The following is a 21,505-nucleotide window of genomic DNA, read 5'->3' on the forward strand; positions in this document are numbered from 1 at the left end:
TTTAGCACGGCAGTAATTAGCAAGTTACCCATCGGTGCTAAACGCAATCAGTCAAACACCAATTAGCCGTAGATTTGATTTAGTGCCTTTAATCAGTACTGGGAGGGACTGTGGACACATCTGACTGGGCAAAACATCTGTGGACATGGTAGTCCCCCCCCCCCCCCATTTCACCCCCCCCCCCCCGAACCTCACCGTCTCCACTTTGATGGTGATTGGGCAGCAATGCAAGATTGACAACGACACTCTTTTTAAACGGGAGGGAAAACTTTTTGAAGATTACGGCTCGAGCGAGAGGAACCCCACCAAAGGTCATTCAATTAACCTCGTGGGTCGCGGCATCCACGTTACAAAGAGGAGGTGGTGGAGGGGAGGGGGGTGGAGGAGGAGGGGGATACGTGCCCGTGTGTAAAGCGCCACATTTCTTTTTATTATTATTATTATCAAACAATAAAAAAAATGTGGCCTGTTGTGTTTTTGTTGTTCGACCGTTGGCTGTCATCATTACGCAAACTTTGTTTATAATTACGCTCTTACTATTATTTTTTACTTTGCACGAGCGAGTGAAGTTTGGGGTGGGGGGTAGGTGGAGCGCACAAATTATACTGATAACATAAAACACAAGTGGGTTTTGTTTACACGCATTCATTATTACAATCAGCATCAATCGTCAGCGCTGATCTATCCACTGCGCGGTCGTCCTCTCGATTGCGTTCCATCCCCTTCCATCCCCCCCCCACCGTACCTCCGATTAGCAGGATTGGTTACGTGCAGTGCGAAAGAAGTTCAACATACGGTACACACATTACACCCCTCTCCATCCCCTCTATCAACCTTCCACCCGAGCCGGTCAGTCTCAACCACGAAGTAACATTTTGGTGAAATGGTCACGGCGACTGTCATAGGGTATCCAAAATTGATCCCACGAGTTTTGCGAGCACACGAGTGTTGGTATCAGAGGAGATTAGGTGGGGAGCGGTAGTGCAACGGTGAGCGCGCTGCCCCGAGTTCGATTCCCGATGACGGCCAGCACCGGTGACGATTATCTGAACCGGTCCTGGGCTTCCCCGAGGTCGACTCAGGCTAACGTAATGCGCAGGGAATACAACGAGAATTAAAACAAAAATGTCGATTTGAAGTCGACTTCTGTTAACTTATTGTCTCAGCTCTGCTTGGTGTGCCGGTGGACTTGCTCGTCGTGGTGTCGGTCTTGAATGCCCACGCCGTGTTGATGCGTGTCCCGTTGTTTACAATGCGTCGTTCCGCTAACCCCCCCATGCCGAGTGGGTGAGTTGATTTGATGTACTCTTTAGTTCTTTCGGTAAAGTCACGTAGGTGAAAAAATTTAAAAGAAGAATATAAAAAATAGAAATAACTAAATTAAATCACGACGTTTCGGAAGCAACACAAGCTTCCGTCATCAGGTGGGACAACCACAGCAATAAACACAATTGTTTTCTCAATAAACAGCAATAAACAAAATTGTTGTCTCAATAAACAAAATTGCTGTGGATGTCCCAACTGATGACGGAAGCTTGTGTTGCTTCCGAAACGTCGTGATTTAATTTAGTTATTTCTATTTTTTATTTTTATTCTCGTTTTTTTTTCACCTACGTGACTTTACCGAAAGAACCAAAGAGTATGGATCCTTGCAGTCACGAAAACTTCAAATCTAGAATTGATTTGATGTGTTGCCCAAAGAGTCCCGGATATTTTACAAGGGAGATCCGTGCAGCCGTGATCACAGCAATAGTAGCATTAGCAGCAACAACAACAGCCACAAAAAAACTAAGGACTAAACTATGATTAAGCACGATATCCGTTTCTCACGACGTTGTAATTGCATGTCTCATGAGTGTGTTACATTGTTTGTTTGTGTGCGGTTTTACGGTACTTTTCAGTAGGTAATTAATGTTCACTTCATGAAGTTATTCAGCTGCGTTTTACTCTGCGTATTCTTCCAAGCAGTGTGACTTTAAACCCCATAACGCTTTTAACGCACGTGCTGTCAGACACGCCATCCCTCCTCAAGTAGTTAATAGAACTATGGAAGAGATGAAGTTACACAACATGCCGGGCCGGAAATGACTCATGACAAGCATGTTTTTAAGCGATACTTTTTTTATCGGTAATCATTATTATGATTGTGTTTATTATTTCGTGAATATTCTGTTCGGAAATATCGACAGTATGGTAAATCTTCTTGGTTCTTTCGGTAAAGTCACGTAGAATGTAAATAATAAAATAATAAAAATAAAACGTAATAAAATAATTCTCACGACGTGACTTTACCGAAAGAACCAAGAAGATGAATCCCTGCAGTCACGAAAGCTTTAAATCGAAGTATGGTAAATGTGCAGGACTATCTACGATGGAACCGATCTTTTGCACTCCACAACCGAGCCGTAACCGTGCCGATCCAGCCCAGGCGTCTGCTGCTTGTTTTTGTTTTTTTTTCCACTGTGGAAGCCGAGCCGAGCCTCTGACGCCGCACGCATCGAACGAGTCGAGACGCGTGTCGATGAGTCGACAACGCCGCGTTCCTCACGGCGTAGTATCCGGTCGACGTCGCGCGCAATAAACGCAGAATTAGCATCGCCTCTGGCCCTGCTTGGCCCCAAGCCTCATTCAGATGTTTTCTCGCGAGGCCCGCGAAAATCACGATTTAACACTAAATTATGATTTTAGTTAAACTATTAAATGGAACTATTTTAGTTTTTTTTACCAGGTAAGGCCCCACTGAGTTATGTAGCTCTTTTTCAAAAGCGGCCTGGTCACAAATCATAGCTCAACGAAGTGGGCTTATCATCGTGTCAGAAACTCCACAGCAGCCAAATGCTCTGAACGCACGCATCTAAATGTGGAGGGGAAAACCGAAAGACCCGGAGAAAAATCCACGCGACCACGGGGGGAGAGAGAGAGGGAGACACTCCAAATATACAGCAGACGTCAGGCTCGGGTTCAAACCCACGACCTCCGGCATACCAGACGCAGAGCCAGAACCATCGTTCCGGTTCGGCGCGGAATACAGCCACAGTGGAAAAAAAAGCTACCTGTACCGTGAGGTTTCCACGCTGATTCAGCTCGGATGTTGCCACCGGAGTGGTGGAGGGGGGCGTGGTGGGAGAGTTTGCGCGTCGAATCTCCGGTGTCGCACTCGGGACATCGCATGGGTTAAATCAACAACAACAACAACAACGACGACGACGGCAACGGAGAGACGCCTCGACCGTTCGCGCGGGCGCGCGCGTCCCGCCGTGAGCAGCCGAGGACAAATGAGATGCGGCAAATGTACAAAGCCGATGATTAAAGCCCGGAAATCAAAGTTTGTTAGGGCCGCCACGCTTGATTGTAATATTAATCTGCGCGCCGATGCGTCGCCCGATTTCGCTGGGCGCGCTTAATTACCATCACGAGATGGACGAGCGGCCGCGACGCTTCCGAGCGCCGCACGCACGGAGAGAGGAGGCGGAGATAGGACGCGACGCGCTTGCGACGTTTCGGGCTGGACCCTCGGGGTCTGCGACAGGGCTGGTCCTGGTTTGCTGGTTGATGACGGTGTGGTTAATGCTCGTGACTGGTTGGTTAAGGCCAGAGGTGCTGGTGGGGTTAATGCCGCTGGATGGTTGGTTGGGATCACGGGTATGGCCATGCGCTTCAGGGTGGTGGTCGGGTTAATACCGGTGGCGAGGTGGTGAGAATGAGGCTACGGCCAGGTGATTAGGGGTGCCACATTACGAAGCGGTGGTTGTCAGAGTTAGGAATGTTTCATTGCTTCAGGCACGAGGGTCGTGTTGGGACGGTGACGCGGTCCAGCAGTAGCGCATCCGCCGCATGTTACAGAGGCTCGCGGTTCAAACCCAGCAGCCGCCCTGATTAATATTACTACTATGGTGTGCGTATTGACCGGTATAATAGCACGCGTCGTGTGCTTCGCAGTAGACGTTACAGATCCCCTGGCGTCATTCGGAAGAGTATGCCATCGTGTGAAAGGCGTCATGGTCCAAATTTGTCAATTCCGAAAAAAAATACGTAATTGGGATTATACACACAGCAGCAATCATCGCCGCCCCCTACTGATGGACTCATGCCCAGGGGTTTAATTCCGAACGAGATTCATCCTGTTCTTTTTAGCTCTCACCTGGTTAAACACAATCTAGCTTCAAACTTAGACCTGAACCAGTCTGCATGCATTAACCTACCCATCGCAATTTATTGGCCTTTTAGTTATTTGGCCACTTTTTTTTTGTAATATAACACCCCTCTCGACCTCCCTGTTCCTGAGGTCCTCAGCCCCTACTCTTCCCACCAGCCCCCATCACAACCACCCAACACCACGATCTGCCTAAATGTGGCATTTGGAATTCTTACTTTTTCCACTTTCCCCATGAGCGTGGTCGTGTCCTGGTGCCCTCTGTTGCTTTGCCTCCCACTCATTAAATATCCGCTTGCGATAGCACGCGGTTTGGATTTAAGTTGATCAGAGAGTAGAGGTGTTGGAGCGAGGGTGGGGGGGGGGGGCTGTAGGGTGGGGGTGGGGTGGGGGGGTGTTCACGGGGCGGCATGAAAGTGTGCGAGCGAGCGCGAGTGTTCGTGCGACAGCGGGGAGCGGTGGCGCAGTGGTCAGCGCGCTTATCGTGCTACGAACTCGTCCATCCAAGTTCGGTCGCCGCTCACCGCCGATAACAGCGGCGAATTTCTGAACCGCCTCTTGGGCCCTCTCCTCGGTCGACTCAGCCTCAAATATGTGCCCCGGTGCGTAGTGTGCAAACCATCATCGCTCTCGGGAGCCAAAGGCGGCCGGTCGGGCGTGGTGTTAGCCACTCACCTCCTCGTGTGCCGTGTCGACCTTCACAGGTGCTACTCGCTGATGGCACTTGCCCCTTAAACATTCTGTTAAGGCTACACGGGGGGTCTTCGTCTGTTGCGTGGCGGCGTGAGCTGTGGCTAACGAAGCCACCGTCCAAACAGTCGCGTCGCGCCCAATCTCTCCCCGCCCTCCGAGGATGAGCTTTGAAATTCTCGTGGCATTTAACTCGCTGCCGCTCGACTCCTCCGAGCTCCTCGCGCCACCGCTCCGAGTAACGCGACACGCGCACACAGCGAGCGGAGCGCCCCACGTTGAACTTGGTGTTTTTTTAAGTTTTCCCTAATCACAAGAGTCACAATCGTTCCTCCCTTCCACCGCTTTGGCAATCAGCTGTGTTCTCACCACGAACGCGCACGCTTTAGCCGAAGGGATGAGAATTGTCCGTTATCTGAATGTCGCTGCCGGCAAGTGAGGGAGGGTGTGTGAGGTGTGGTGAGTAAACGGGAGTGTTGTTGAGTGTTACCTCCACGGTACGTTAACACGTGTCCCCCCAACCCACCAATCCCCCCCACCCCCCACCCGGAGTTTGTCAAGGATTCTCCAGTTTCCTCGCACACGACGCCGACATCTCATCAGAGTCTTTACTTTCGACTGGAGGAAATCCGATGAGCTGAAAAGCGCTTTTTTTCAATCGGGGCATGTCGCAACAACCCTGCCGGACAACATCCTTGAGGCTCGTCGAGGCTTTTGTCTCTGCCGTTGAGCGTGATGCTGAGCAATCGGAGTCGGTATTTCAATTTACGATCGGGACGACTTGAAATCCGCTGCCATCTGGGAGAGGGTTAAAATAAAGAGCCCCTTTATTTCAGTATTTAAATATATATATATACCACCTCGTTCTGTATTACCCCCGAACAATTTAATTCTTCTTTGTAAGAAATGTCTCACAAGAAAGAAATGTAAAAAAAGGTAAAGGAGCGCCTTAGCTGTGACATTTGGAAACTTCAGAGTGGGGGGTGTCGGGGCCCTACCGGGCGAGATCATGGCACTTTCATCTCCACGGCGCGTGCGTGCGTGTGTGTCACTGTGTGTGTGTGTCACTGTGTGTGTCACTGTGCGTGTGTGTCACTGTGTGTGTCACTGTGTGTGCGTGCGTGTGTGTCACTGTGTGTGTGTGTCACTGTGTGTGTTTGTCACTGTGCGTGTCACTGTGTGTGTGTCACTGTGTGTGTGTGCCACTGTGTGTGTGTGTCACTGTGTGTGTGTGTGTCACTGTGCATGTGTGTGTCACTGTGCGTGTGTGTGTCACTGTGTGTGTGATTGGGTGGGGAGCGGTGGTGCGGCGGTTAGCGCGCAACGCTACGAACCTGACGACCCGGGTTCGATTCCCGCTCACAGACAACACCAGTGACGATTATCTGAACCGGTCCTGGGCCTCCGCTAGGTCGACTCAGCCTCAAATGAGTACCTGGTGCGGTGGGAAGACGAAACAAAAGCGGCCGGGCGTTGGGCTGGCCACCCATCCCTTCTGCAATAACAGCTCTTGTCCACAACAGTATGGTAACACGGTAAGCCACGCACGGTGCGAAAGAAGTTTAACATACATACACACTGTGTACGTGAATCAAACACACATTGCCTTGACAAACTGTTGGGCCAAGCGCTGTTAGCGCGCACCTATGAAAGCCAAAACGGCACACAAAGGGGTGGGTGGCCAGCACCACGCCCGGCCGCCTTTGTCTCCCCAATGGCGATGTTTTTTAAGCGCCGCACCAGGTACTGATTTGAGGCTGAGTCGACCTAGGAGATGCCCATGACCGGATCGCCAGTCCGCTACACTACCGCTCCCTACGTGTGCCAAACAAACAGATACAGTGGCACAGACATGGAGATGAGTGGCAATGTCAATGCTTGCAATTGCGCACTCCACGTGTGCACACTCCACGTGTGCACACTGCATGTGTGTCACACTCCACGTGTTTCACACTCCACGTGTGCACACTGCACGTGTACACACTCCACGTGTACACACTGCACGTGTACACACTCCACGTGTGTCACACCCCATGTGTTACACACTCCACGTGTGCAAACTCCACGTGTGCACATTGCACGTGTACACACTCCACGTGTACACACTGCACGTGTGCACACTCCACGTGTACACACTCCACGTGTACACACTGCACGTGTGCACACTCCACGTGTATACACTGCATGTGTGTCACCCTCCACGTGTACACCCTCCACGTGTACACCCTCCACGTGTACACCCTCCACGTGTGCACACTCCACGTGTGCACACTCCACGTGTACACACTGCATGTGTGTCACCCTCCACGTGTACACACTCCACGTGTACACACTCCAAGTGTGACACACTCCACGTGTGCACACTCCACGTGTACACACTCCACGTGTACACACTCCAAGTGTGTCACACTCCACGTGTACACACTCCACGTGTGTCACGCTCCACGTGTACACACTGCACGTGTACACACTCCACGTGTACACACTGCACGTGTGTCACACTGCACGTGTACACACTGCACGTGTACACACTCCACGTGTACACACTGCACGTGTGTCACACTCCACGTGTACACACTGCACGTGTACACACTGCACGTGTACACACTCCACGAGTGAAACACTCCACGTGTTACACACTCCACGTGTACACACTCCACGTGTACACACCCCACGTGTACACACTCCAGGTGTACACACTGCACGTGTGCACACTCCACGTGTACACACTCCACGTGTACACACCCCACGTGTACACACTGCACGTGTGCACACTCCACGTGTACACACTCCACGTGTGCACACTCCACGTGTACACACCCCACGTGTACACACTGCACGTGTGCACACTCCACGTGTACACACTCCACGTGTGCACACTCCACGTGTACACACCCCACGTGTACACACTGCACGTGTACACACTCCACGTGAACACACCCCACGTGTACACACTCCACGTGTACACATTGCACGTGTACACACTCCACGTGTTACACACTCCACGTGTGCACACTCCACGTGTACACACTATACGTGTACACACTGCACGTGTACACACTCCACGTGTTACACACTCCACGTGTGCACACTCCACGTGTACACACTATACGTGTACACACTGCACATGTACACACTCCACGTGAACACACTGCACGTGTACACACACTCCACGTGTACACACTGCACGTGTACACACTGCACGTGTACACACTGCACGTGTACACACTGCACGTGTACACACTCCACGTGTTACACACTCCACGTGTGCACACTCCACGTGTACACACTATACGTGTACACACTGCACATGTACACACTCCACGTGAACACACTGCACGTGTACACACTGCACTATGTGTCACACTCCACGTGTACACACACTCCACGTGTACACACTGCACGTGTACACACTGCACTATGTGTCACACTCCACGTGTACACACTGCACTATGTGTTACACACTCCACGTGTACACAACCCACGTGTACACACTCCACGTGTACAAACTCCACGTGTACACACCCCACGTGTACACACTGCACGTGTACACACACTGCACGTGTACACACTGCACGTGTGTCACACTCCACGTGTGTCACACTCCACGTGTGACACACTCCACGTGTACACACTCCACGTGTGCACACTGCACGTGTTACACACTCCACGTGTACACACTGCACGTGTTACACACTCCACGTGTGTCACACTCCACGTGTGACACACTCCACGTGTACACACTCCATGTGTACACACTGCACGTGTTACACACTCCACGTGTGACACACTCCACGTGTGACACACTCCACGTGTACACACACTCCACGTGTACACACTCCACGTATGACACACTCCACGTGTGACACACTCCACGTGTACACACACTCCACGTGTTACACACTCCACGTGTACACACTCCACGTGTACACACTGCATGTGTGTCACCCTCCACGTGTACACACTCCACGTGTACACACGCCAAGTGTGACACACTCCACGTGTGCACACTCCACGTGTACACACTCCACGTGTACACACTCAAAGTGTGTCACACTCCACGTGTACACACTCCACGTTTGTCACCCTCCACGTGTACACACTGCACGTGTACACACTCCACGTGTACACACTGCACGTGTGTCAAACTGCACGTGTACACACTGCACGTGTACACACTCCACGTGTACACACTGCACGTGTGTCACACTCCACGTGTACACACTGCACGTGTACACACTGCACGTGTACACACTCCACGAGTAACACACTCCACGTGTACACACTCCACGTGTACACACCCCACGTGTACACACTCCAGGTGTACACACTGCACGTGTGCACACTCCACGTGTACACACTCCACGTGTGCACACTCCACGTGTACACACCCCACGTGTACACACTGCACGTGTGCACACTCCACGTGTACACACTCCACGTGTGCACACTCCACGTGTACACACCCCACGTGTACACACTGCACGTGTACACACTCCACGTGTACACATTGCACGTGTGCACACTCCACGTGTACACACTGCATGTGTGTCACCCTCCACGTGTACACCCTCCACGTGTACACCCTCCACGTGTGCACACTCCACGTGTGCACACTCCACGTGTACACACTGCATGTGTGTCACCCTCCACGTGTACACACTCCACGTGTACACACTCCAAGTGTGACACACTCCACGTGTGCACACTCCACGTGTACACACTCCACGTGTACACACTCCAAGTGTGTCACACTCCACGTGTACACACTCCACGTGTGTCACACTGCACGTGTACACACTGCACGTGTACACACTCCACGTGTACACACTGCACGTGTGTCACACTCCACGTGTACACACTGCACGTGTACACACTGCACGTGTACACACTCCACGAGTGAAACACTCCACGTGCTACACACTCCACGTGTACACACCCCACGTGTACACACTCCAGGTGTACACACTGCACGTGTGCACACTCCACGTGTACACACTCCACGTGTGCACACTCCACGTGTACACACCCCACGTGTACACACTGCACGTGTGCACACTCCACGTGTACACACTCCACGTGTGCACACTCCACGTGTACACACCCCACGTGTACACACTGCACGTGTACACACACTGCACGTGTACACACTGCACGTGTGCACACTCCACGTGAACACACCCCACGTGTACACACTCCACGTGTACACATTGCACGTGTGCACACTCCACGTGTGCACACTCCACGTGTACACACTATACGTGTACACACTGCACGTGTACACACTCCACGTGAACACACCCCACGTGTACACACTCCACGTGTACACATTGCACGTGTGCACACTCCACGTGTGCACACTCCACGTGTACACACTATACGTGTACACACTGCACGTGTACACACTCCACGTGTTACACACTCCACGTGTGCACACTCCACGTGTACACACTATACGTGTACACACTGCACATGTACACACTCCACGTGAACACACTGCACGTGTACACACTGCACTATGTGTCACACTCCACGTGTACACACTGCACGTGTACACACTCCACGTGTTACACACTCCACGTGTGCACACTCCACGTGTACACACTATACGTGTACACACTGCACGTGTACACACACTCCACGTGTACACACTGCACGTGTACACACTGCACTATGTGTCACACTCCACGTGTACACACTGCACTATGTGTTACACACTCCACGTGTACACAACCCACGTGTACACACTCCACGTGTACAAACTCCACGTGTACACACCCCACGTGTACACACTGCACGTGTACACACACTGCACGTGTACACACTGCACGTGTTACACACTCCACGTGTACACACTGCACGTGTTACACACTCCACGTGTGTCACACTCCACGTGTGACACACTCCACGTGTGACACACTCCACGTGTACACACACTCCACGTGTACACACTCCACGTATGACACACTCCACGTGTGACACACTCCACGTGTACACACACTCCACGTGTTACACACTCCACGTGTACACACTCCACGTGTACACACTGCATGTGTGTCACCCTCCACGTGTACACACTCCACGTGTACACACGCCAAGTGTGACACACTCCACGTGTGCACACTCCACGTGTACACACTCCACGTGTACACACTCCAAGTGTGTCACACTCCACGTGTACACACTCCACGTTTGTCAACCTCCACGTGTACACACTGCACGTGTACACACTCCACGTGTACACACTGCACGTGTGTCAAACTGCACGTGTACACACTGCACGTGTACACACTGCACGTGTACACACTCCAAGTGTGTCACACTCCACGTGTACACACTCCACGTTTGTCAACCTCCACGTGTACACACTGCACGTGTACACACTCCACGTGTACACACTGCACGTGTGTCACACTCCACGTGTACACACTGCACGTGTACACACTGCACGTGTACACACTCCACGAGTAACACACTCCACGTGTACACACTCCACGTGTACACACCCCACGTGTACACACTCCAGGTGTACACACTGCACGTGTACACACCCCACGTGTACACACTCCACGTGTGCACACTCCACGTGTACACACTCCACGTGTGCACACTCCACGTGTACACACCCCACGTGTACACACTGCACGTGTGCACACTCCACGTGTACACACTCCACGTGTGCACACTCCACGTGTACACACCCCACGTGTACACACTGCACGTGTACACACTCCACGTGTACACACCCCACGTGTACACACTCCACGTGTACACACTGCACATGTACACACTCCACGTGTTACACACTCCACGTGTGCACACTCCACGTGTACACACTATACGTGTACACACTGCACATGTACACACTCCACGTGTACACACTGCACGTGTACACACACTCCACGTGTATACACTGTACGTGTACGCACTGCACTATGTGTCACACTCCACGTGTACACACTGCACTATGTGTTACACACTCCACGTGTACACACCCCACGTGTACACACTCCACGTGTACAAACTCCACGTGTACACACCCCACGTGTACACACTGCACGTGTACACACACTCCACGTGTACACACTGCACGTGTGTCACACTCCACGTGTGTCACACTGCACGTGTGACACACTCCACGTGTACACACACTCCACGTGTACACACTCCACGTATGACACACTCCACGTGTGACACACTCCACGTGTACACACACTCCACGTGTTACACACTCCACGTGTACACACTCCACGTGTGTACACTGCACGTGTGCACACTGCACGTGTACACACTCCACGTGTTACACACTCCACGTGTACACACTCCACGTGTGCACACTGCACGTTTACACACTCCACGTGTACACACTCCACGTGTTACACACTCCACGTGTACACACTCCACGTGTGCACACTGCACGTGTGCACACTGCACGTGTGTGCACACTGCACGTGTACACACTCCGCGTGTGCACACTCCACGTGTTACACACACCACGTGTACACACTCCACGTGTGTACACTGCACGTGTGCACACTGCACGTGTGTGCACACTGCACGTGTACACACTCCGCGTGTGCACACTCCACGTGTACACACTGCACGTGTGTCACACCGCCGCACGTGTGTCACACTCCACGTGTACACACTCCACGTATGTCACACTCCACGTGTGTCACACTCCACGTGTACACACTGCACGTGTACACACTGCACGTGTGTGACACCGCCGCACGTGTGTCACACTCCACGTGTACACACTGCACGTGTACACACTGCACGTGTACACACTCCACGTGTTACACACTCCACGTGTACACACTCCACGTGTGCACACTGCACGTGTGCACACTGCACGTGTGTGCACACTGCACGTGTACACACTCCGCGTGTGCACACTCCACGTGTTACACACTCCACGTGTACACACTCCACGTGTGTACACTGCACGTGTGCACACTGCACGTGTGTGCACACTGCACGTGTACACACTCCGCGTGTGCACACTCCGCGTGTGCACACTCCACGTGTACACACTGCGCGTGTGTCACACTGCCGCACGTGTGTCACACTCCACGTGTACACACTCCACGTGTACACACTCCACGTGTGTCACACTCCACGTGTACACACTGCACGTGTGTCACACCGCCGCACGTGTGTCACACTCCACGTGTACACCCTCCACGTATGTCACTCTCCACGTGTGTCACACTCCACGTGTACACACTGCACGTGTACACACTGCACGTGTGTGACACCGCCGCACGTGTGTCACACTCCACGTGTACACACTGCACGTGTACACACTGCACGTGTGTCACACCGCCGCACGTGTGTCACACTCCACGTGTACACACTCCACGTGTACACCCTCCACGTATGTCACACTCCACGTGTGTCACACGCCACGTGTACACACTGCACGTGTACACACTGCACGTGTACACACTGCACGTGTTACACACTCCACGTGTACACACTCCACGTATGTCACACTCCACGTGTGTCACACTCCACGTGTACACACTGCACGTGTACACACTGCACGTGTGTCACACCGCCGCACGTGTGTCACACTCCACGTGTACACACTGCACGTGTACACACTGCACGTGTGTCACACCGCCGCACGTGTGTCACACTCCACGTGTACACACTCCACGTGTACACCCTCCACGTATGTCACACTCCACGTGTGTCACACTCCACGTGTACACACTGCACGTGTACACACTGCACGTGTACACACTCCGCGTGTACACACTGCACGTGTTACACACTCCACGTGTACACACTCCACGTGTACACCCTCCACGTATGTCACACTCCACGTGTGTCACACTCCACGTGTACACACTGCATGTGTGTCACCCTCCACGTGTACACAAACTCCACGTGCGTACACGCTCCACGCGTGTCACACCGCCACACGTGTACACACTCCACGTGTACACACACTCCACGTGCGTGCACGCCGCACGTGTGTCACACCGCCGCACGTGTGTGCCACTGCGTGAGTGTCACCGATGGCGCGGCGCGCCGGGGAGGATGCGTCACTCGCCCATGATTGATTGCGAACATTAAAGTCCGGACGCCTCCGGAGAGAGCCCATGACTTTCCACAAATGTCAAACCCGTTACGTCCTCATAGATGCTGGAGGAGGGGGGGGGGCGGGGAGTGCTTGGCGTGGGGAGGTAGGTGGGGGGGGGGCAGGTCGGGGGGAGGGAGGGAGGGAGGCGGAAGGGAGATGGGTAGGTGAGTGCGCGGGTGGTGGGTTGGTGGGTGAGGGGAGCGGATTGTAAAGAATGAAAAAAATAAATACAGTTCTAAATACTGTCAACGCTTATCTTGAAATTCGTGCGGTGACCGTGCAGGCGTGGGTGTGTGTGTCTGTGTGCATCGTGGTATGGGGAGCGGTGGCATCGTGGTTAGCACGCTGCGCTACGAACCTGGCGACACGAGTTCACGGCCAACACCGGCGGCGATTTTTTCTGAATCGGTCCTGGGCCTCCCCTAGGTCGACTCAGCCTTAAACGAGTACTTGACAGCGGTGTGTAGTGAAAACAAATATTTCAGCACCGGGGAGACAAAGGTGGTCGGGCGTGGTGATGGCCACTGGACTCCTCGTGTGACGTACCAGCCTCTATTAACAAGTGCTCGCTCACGTTACGTTAAAGCCCAGCCGCCTATGCAAGGTGATACTGGGAACCTTTAGTCTTGTCTTCATCATGGCTCATACCACGTGTGTTTTCGCAAGCCACCGCGAGTTGTCGGGCACGATGTCCGACGTTTCGCAGCGAGTGCCGGGAGCATCCTCGTCGCATGGGACAAGTCCCTGCTGGGCGCGAAGCGTCGGACACGGCGCCGAACAACGCGCGGTCGAGCCGGGCAGCAACACGCGGGAGCGCGGGCAAGTCAGCAGTTCGATGTCGTGCCGTCGATTAATTTTCGAACGCAGCAACGCGTCGAGCAATCTCGACTCGAGCTACCGTCTCGCCTCCTCCCCCTCCTCCCTCGTCCCTCACTCGTCCCTCCCTCGCCGCGTTGTCTGCTCGGGCCGGCCACCTCGTCCAAGAGATGTCCTCGATCAATCAATCGTTCGTTCGGGACAACGCGTCTCTCTTTTTGTGTGCGTCTGTGTGTGTTTGTGCGTGTGTGTGTTTGTGCGTGTGTGTGTTTGTGTCTGTGTGTGTCTGTGTGTGTGTCTGTGGGTGTTTGTGTGTGTGTGTCTGTGTGTGTTTGTGTGTGTGTGTTTGTGTGTAGGTGTGTGTTTTTGTGTGTGTTTGTGTGTGTGTGTTTGTGTGTGTGTGTGTGTGTTTGTGTGTGCGTGTCTGTGTGTTTGTGTGTGTGTGTGTTTTTGTGTGTGTTTGTGTGTGTGTGTGTCTGTGTGTGTGTCTGTGTGTGTTTGTGTGTGTGTGTCTATGTGTGTCTGTGTGTTTGTGTGTGTGTGTTTGTGTGTGTGTTTGTGTGTGTCTGTGTGTTTGTGTATCTGTGTGTGTGTCTGTGTATATGTGTGTGTGTGTTTGTGTGTCTGTGTGTGTCTGTGTGCTTGTGTGTGTTTGTGTGTGTTTGTGTGTGTGTCTGTGTGTGTGTGTCTGTGTGTGTGTCTGTGTGTGTGTCTGTATGTGTTTGTGTGTGTGTGTTTGTGTGTGTGTCTGTGTGTGTGTCTGTATGTGTGTTTGTGTGTGTGTGTGTCTGTGTGTGTGTGTTGCCGCAAAGGTCACGCGGCGTCACCCTCGCCCCGGCGTTCGTCGTCCGGGACCGATGATTGATTTAAACACTCGCAGACACACAAATAAGAGCGAACACATCGCGGGGTAGTAGCAGCAGTAATACTAATTGTAAAATATAATATATACATCTGTCGGACTTGTGTGGAGATCGTGTGATGTTAAGTGCAACTACAAAGACAAAAGACCCCCCTCCCCGTATAGCCTTTAACAGACCGTTGGGCCAAGTGCTGTTAGCGAGCACCTACGAAGGACAGAGCAGCACACGAGTGGGTGGGTGGGTGGCCAGTACCACGCCCGGCCGCCTTTGTCTCCTCTGTGCTCATGTTTACACGTCGCACGAGGTCGTTTACAGGCTGGGTTGACCCGGGAGGAGGCCCAGGACCGGTTCAGAAATTCGCCACTGGTGTTTGTGCCGCGAGCGGGCATCGGTCTAAGGCGCCGCTGGGTTCCTAGCGCAGCGGAACGCGAGACACGTATGCGTGTTGAACTTCTTTCGCGCCGTACGTAGCCAACCGTGCTTATCGGAGGTGCGCAGGCAGGACAACGAACCACTCCACTCCATACTGGATGTGCACCCACACGCGCGCACTGGCGATAAAACTCGGACATGAACGAAGTGGGCAGACTCTGATGCCTTCATAACCACCACCACCACCATCATCATCATCATCACGAGCCATGGTCAAGCCACTGCTGGACGAAGACCTCCTTCCCAACCGGACGCCGTCCCTCAACTCCAGAGGGAGAGTGAGAGCCGAAGCAGAATGAATACGAGGCAGTAGCAGATCACATCCTAACTCATTCTGTTTAGCGGCTCAGCTTCAAATGAATACCTGGTGCGATGTGTAAACATCACCCACGAGGGAGACAAAGGAGGCCCGCCATGGTGTTGGCCACACACCCTCCCGCTAACAGCACTTGCCCCAACAGTCTGTTATGTCTATACAGGGGATCTTTGTCTTTGTAAGATGTTAAGAGGCAGGTCGTTTAAAGGACAATTGCATATTCATGGCATAAACTAAAAGTTCACTTTTATGCCCTAAAATAAGCCCACGTGCAACCTCCATAGCTGAGAAGAAGCAGGCATCTCTCGTGATGCCGTAACAATTTGTTTTGAAAAGATGCGTCTGTTTAGAATCCATCCCGTAGATTTTCCCAACAACTTTCGTCGCAAAATAAAATTGCTATCATTCCGATTTAATAACAACAACGAAAAATCATTGGAAATCCAGTAAAGTCGTTGAGATCCGTTTCAAACGTTCGTGTTTATCTTGGCATCGCGTCGCGTGAAAGTGCGTTTCCCTCCAGAAGTTAATCGCACAAATTGGGGTTTGTGTTTAGCGTCGTTTTTTTGTTGTTGTGCTCAAAAGGTGCAATTTTAAATCGGTGGTCGTTTTGTGACATCCCCTCGGACGCCTCGTGACTTGTCTCCGGGTGCTCCATTCGCGCTGGGTGCCGTCTGGAATGTTGCGTCCCAGCCGAGTAAGGACATCGACAACGGCACGGGGGAGTCTTCATCTAGCAGTGGATTGACCATGGCCCATGATAACGTTGATGATGATGATGATGATGTTGTTGTAGACATCGATGCCTGGGTGTTTATCGAGAGAGAACGGTGCGTCACAGCGGACGGAAGGACACGGGAGACACGGGATGGCGGGGAGAAGGGGAGGGCGGGATGTAGGAGGGGGGGATAATGGAAGTGAGGCGGGGTGGGGGGCGGTGGTGGGGAGGGTGTTTGGTGGGGGGGGGGCGGAGGAGGATGGGGCGATAGGGGCGGGGTCGATTTTGTGGGGGGCGGGAGGGGGGTCCGCACGTGCACCACGCCAGATGTGGCGTGGGAGGGGGGCTGGAGCAGGCAGCTTTTGGGGGGGGCAGTAGGGGGGGGGGCTGGTAGGGTGATGGGTTGAGGGGGGGGGGTTAGTTGAGTGTGGGGGGATGAGTGGGGGGGGGGGCTCCAAGCCAGTGGGACTGGCACCGGCCTCTGCAATTAGCACCATCCAGCACGCGCCTCATTTGCGCTCGGCGCATTGCACTACAAAGCCTGGACGCTTTCAAGTCGGCCAAGCTCGTTCGGAGGAGGAGGAGGCTGTGCGGGCGTGTGGTCTATGGGTGTTTGTTGCGGCGTGCGTGTTGGTGTTGTTGTTGTTGTTAGAGCACTGCGCCGCCAATTCAGCGACCTGGGTTCGTTTCCAGGCCACGGTCGACATCCGTGCCGTGAGATCTCACCACCATCAACCCACTATGACATCATCTTTATCACAGTCATTATCACCAATTTGAAGGGTACGTGTGTGGGTGGTGGGTAGGGGTGTTTGGTCATGTGTGTGCATGTGTGTTAGAGCGTGGGGACCGATAGTGTAGCGGTAAGGGGGTTCCACAAAGAACCCGGCTACCTGAGTTCTAATTCCGCTCCCGGCCAACGCCAGTGACAAACAGCTAAACCGGTCCTGGGTCTCCCGCAGGTCGACGCACCCTCACATCAGTTCCTGGAGACACATACGGCCGGGCGTGGTGCTGGCCAGCCACTCCACCCCCTTGTTTACCGTGCCGGCCTCTATCGTGCTGCTCGCTACCAGCACTTGCCCCAACAGTTCTGTTGAGGCTATATGGGAGATCGTTGTCTTTGGGGAGCGGTGGTGTAGCAGTCTGCGTACTGCGATACGAATACGGCGACCTGAGCTCGATTTTCGCTCGCGACCGATAACAGTGGCGAATAGTTGAACCGGTCCCGGGCCTCCCCTAGGTCGACTCAGCCTTAAATGTTTAGCTGATAAACACCAGCACTGGGGAGACAAAGGCTGCCGATCGTAGTGTTAGGCACCCACCTCCTCGTGTGCCGTGCCGGCCTTCATAGGTGCCCGCTAACAGCACTTGCCCCAGTAGTCCGTTAAAGGCTATCCGGGCGATCTTTGTATTTGTGTGTGTCTGTTTTGACAAGCGGTTGGCACAGTGGGGAGCACAGGTGGTGCATCTCTGCCAGGCATCTGGGTCAGCTAACCCATAGCACCTGGGTCTGTGCCGTGACCTCCTGCCAGCCGCGAGCCTTCGTCACTTCACGTAGTTTTAAGTGCATCTAGCCTGGCACAACTCCTGTGATGAAGCCACCTTCACTTCGTCACAAATGGCAGCTGTTTTTCTTCATAATAAAGGTTTTTGGGGGGTAGATCGCGTAAGTATAAATGGGTCGTAACCCTCCACCACCCGACGCAGCCAATTAGTGAGGGATTTGTCACGTAAACAAACCGCCAATTAGATCTGACTCAAAAACCTTTATTACGAATAATATTGGACGCGAAAGCCTATGTGTTAAACTGAGCTGTTTTTTTTTCTGTTGGTGTGTGCATCTTTGCGTACCCATGCGCGTGTGTGTATGCGTGTTCACGCGAGTTTAACCGGCGACCCGAGTTCGATTCCCGTTCACAGCCAACGCCAGTGACGAATCTCTGAGACGCTCCTGGACCTCGCCGAGATCGAATGAGTACCTGGTGTATCGGTGTGTAAACATCACCCCGAGGGAGACGCGGGCGGCCGGGCGTGGTGCTGGCCACCCACCACCCATGTGTGCCGTGCCGGCCTTCATAGGTGCTCGCTAACGGCACTTGCTCCTACAGTCTGTTATGGCGATACAGGGGATCTTTGTTCGTGTGTGTGTGTGTGTGCGCGCATCTGCGTTCATCCAGAAGTGGATCGACCGAGGCTGATGATTACCCATGAATGCCCCTTGATTTCCGTATCATCGGAATATTCATACATTGTTCACAAAAAACACGGAACACTCATAAATAAAATGAAATAAAATCATTAATCTCAATGAATTAAAGTGGCGCGTTAATTATTGCAAAACGTCACGTGCACCCTTCCCAGGACTAAAGGGAAAATAACTCAAAACATTTACACATTCGCACCGAAACCCTATCCTTTTTTCATTCACCGCTTTCATGTAAATGTCCCTTATTTTTTACAGACACACGAACCGCATACAACCCATTGTCCTTTTGTTTGGCTTGGCAATATACACGTGCGTGTGTGCGTCCGTGTGTTCACGTGTGCACGTGTTCGTGTGTTCACGTGTTCGTGTGTTCACGTGTGCACGTGTTCGTGTGTTCACGTGTGAACGTGTTCGTGTGTTCACGTGTGCACGTGTTCGTGTGTTCACGTGTGCACGTGTTCGTGTGTTCACGTGTGAACGTGTTCGTGTGTTCACGTGTGAACGTGTTCGTGTGTGCACGTGTTCGTGTGTTCACGTGTGAACGTGTTCGTGTGTTCACGTGTGCACGTGTTCGTGTGTTCACGTGTGAACGTGTTCGTGTGTTCACGTGTGCACGTGTTCGTGTGTTCACGTGTGCACGTGTTCGTCTGTTCACGTGTGAACGTGTTCGTGTGTTCACGTGTGAACGTGTTCGTCTGTTCACGTGCGCGTGTTCACGTGTTTGCGTGTTCACATCGAATCGTGTTTCTTTTTCAAACGGCGCCAACATTATTTATTTGTTCGTGATTTGAATCCACTCCTCTTCCCCCCCTCCCCAACCCCCTTCATATCTTAGTCACACGGTGTAGAAACTGAATTTGCAATTTAATGAAGTGTTAATGAGAGAGGCCACCTGCGCTTGGTTAACGCCACCTCCGGTCCACTCCCGCGCGCGCGCGCGCGCAGGTAACGCGATTTCAACTTCCCGTATTTAAACTCTCACTTTGTTCCTACAACTCACTTCACCCCGCCCACCTCCACCACCACCCACCCACCCCTCCCCACCAAACAAACCCCACCCCGTGGCTGCAAGGGATGATGGCCGGCCCTGTCGGTCGGTGGTCGAGACTCTGGACGGAATGGCAGCGAAAGGCGCGAGAGAGCAGACGTCGCAGAGGGAACGCCCGTCAGCCCCCCGCGTGTGGATTGACGTGCGGGATGAGTGATGTGCTTCGTCGTTGCATCGTGAGACTCCACGAGAGTTTGTGGCAAAGCCTTCATTTAGCGGTGGATAGATCATGTCCGGTGATGATGATACTGATGATGATACTGATGATGTTAAAACTCGAGCAACGATATATTCGGCACGGGAAAAGTGTCTCTCTCTCCCGGTCCTCCGTCTCCATCACTGCCTCCTCTCCCATCAACTACCCCCTCCACCACTAACATCCCCGGCAACATCCCCTCCCTGCCACCAACATCCCCTCCTCCCCACCACCACCATCTCCCCCCTCCTCTCTCCCGGCAGCCCCACCACTGATTTATGCCCTGAACCGCCACTCTGACAAATGACGTAAATTTTATGTCTCCATCCAGCCTGCGGCCAAACTGCAAAATCAATTCCAATTCAAATTGCTGGAATGAGTAACGGATAACATCGCAGATAACGCTATTTATTCTGCCAGGGCAGATTAATTGCTGCCTGGCTGCCCCCGAGAATATGACATGCTAAACAGCAGATGTCTTAAAAAAAAAAGCCGGCTTTCAAATCGACGTCTCGGCTACACTTTATAATGGATCTTTTCTGCGGACTGACAGAAAATAAATCATTTAACATTTCACTGGCGTTAGCAGAAGCTCGGCATAAAGGCACTTTGATTTGCAAGGGGTTTGGAGTGCGGCCTGTCATTTAGCGTGGCTAGATAATACAGAGGCGGGTGTCAGTGTCACGAAAACCGAAAGCCATTGAAGGACAAAGGTGACAGAAGCACAAAGTGAAATTGCTTTGGTTTGAACCGTCGGCATCGCGCTGGGCCGAGCATTCCGTGAATGGCATTGATTGTGGGGGCCACCTGCAGGGAAAGACCCAGCCAAGGGACCGTGTTTTGGCTACAGGCGCTGTTTGAGGAGCGACTCGGCGCTCAAATGAGACTGTGATTTAAGGCGAGGGCTTCTCTCTGCCCACAGCCAACACCTTGACAGGGCGGCGCGGCGCGCGGGAACACGGGATGGGTG

General features: G+C 52.9%; 1 protein-coding gene across 7 annotated transcripts in view; it reads right to left on the reverse strand.

The window, feature by feature from the left end:
* The window catches only part of LOC144937589 (dachshund homolog 1-like), a 259,425-nt gene that overhangs the window by 42,386 nt on the left and 195,534 nt on the right, over nucleotides 1–21,505 (reverse strand). The window lies entirely within an intron of this gene.

This window comes from Lampetra fluviatilis, chromosome 19 (genome assembly GCF_964198595.1).
Source record: "Lampetra fluviatilis chromosome 19, kcLamFluv1.1, whole genome shotgun sequence".
In the NCBI taxonomy this organism is placed as follows: Eukaryota; Metazoa; Chordata; class Hyperoartia; order Petromyzontiformes; family Petromyzontidae; genus Lampetra; species Lampetra fluviatilis.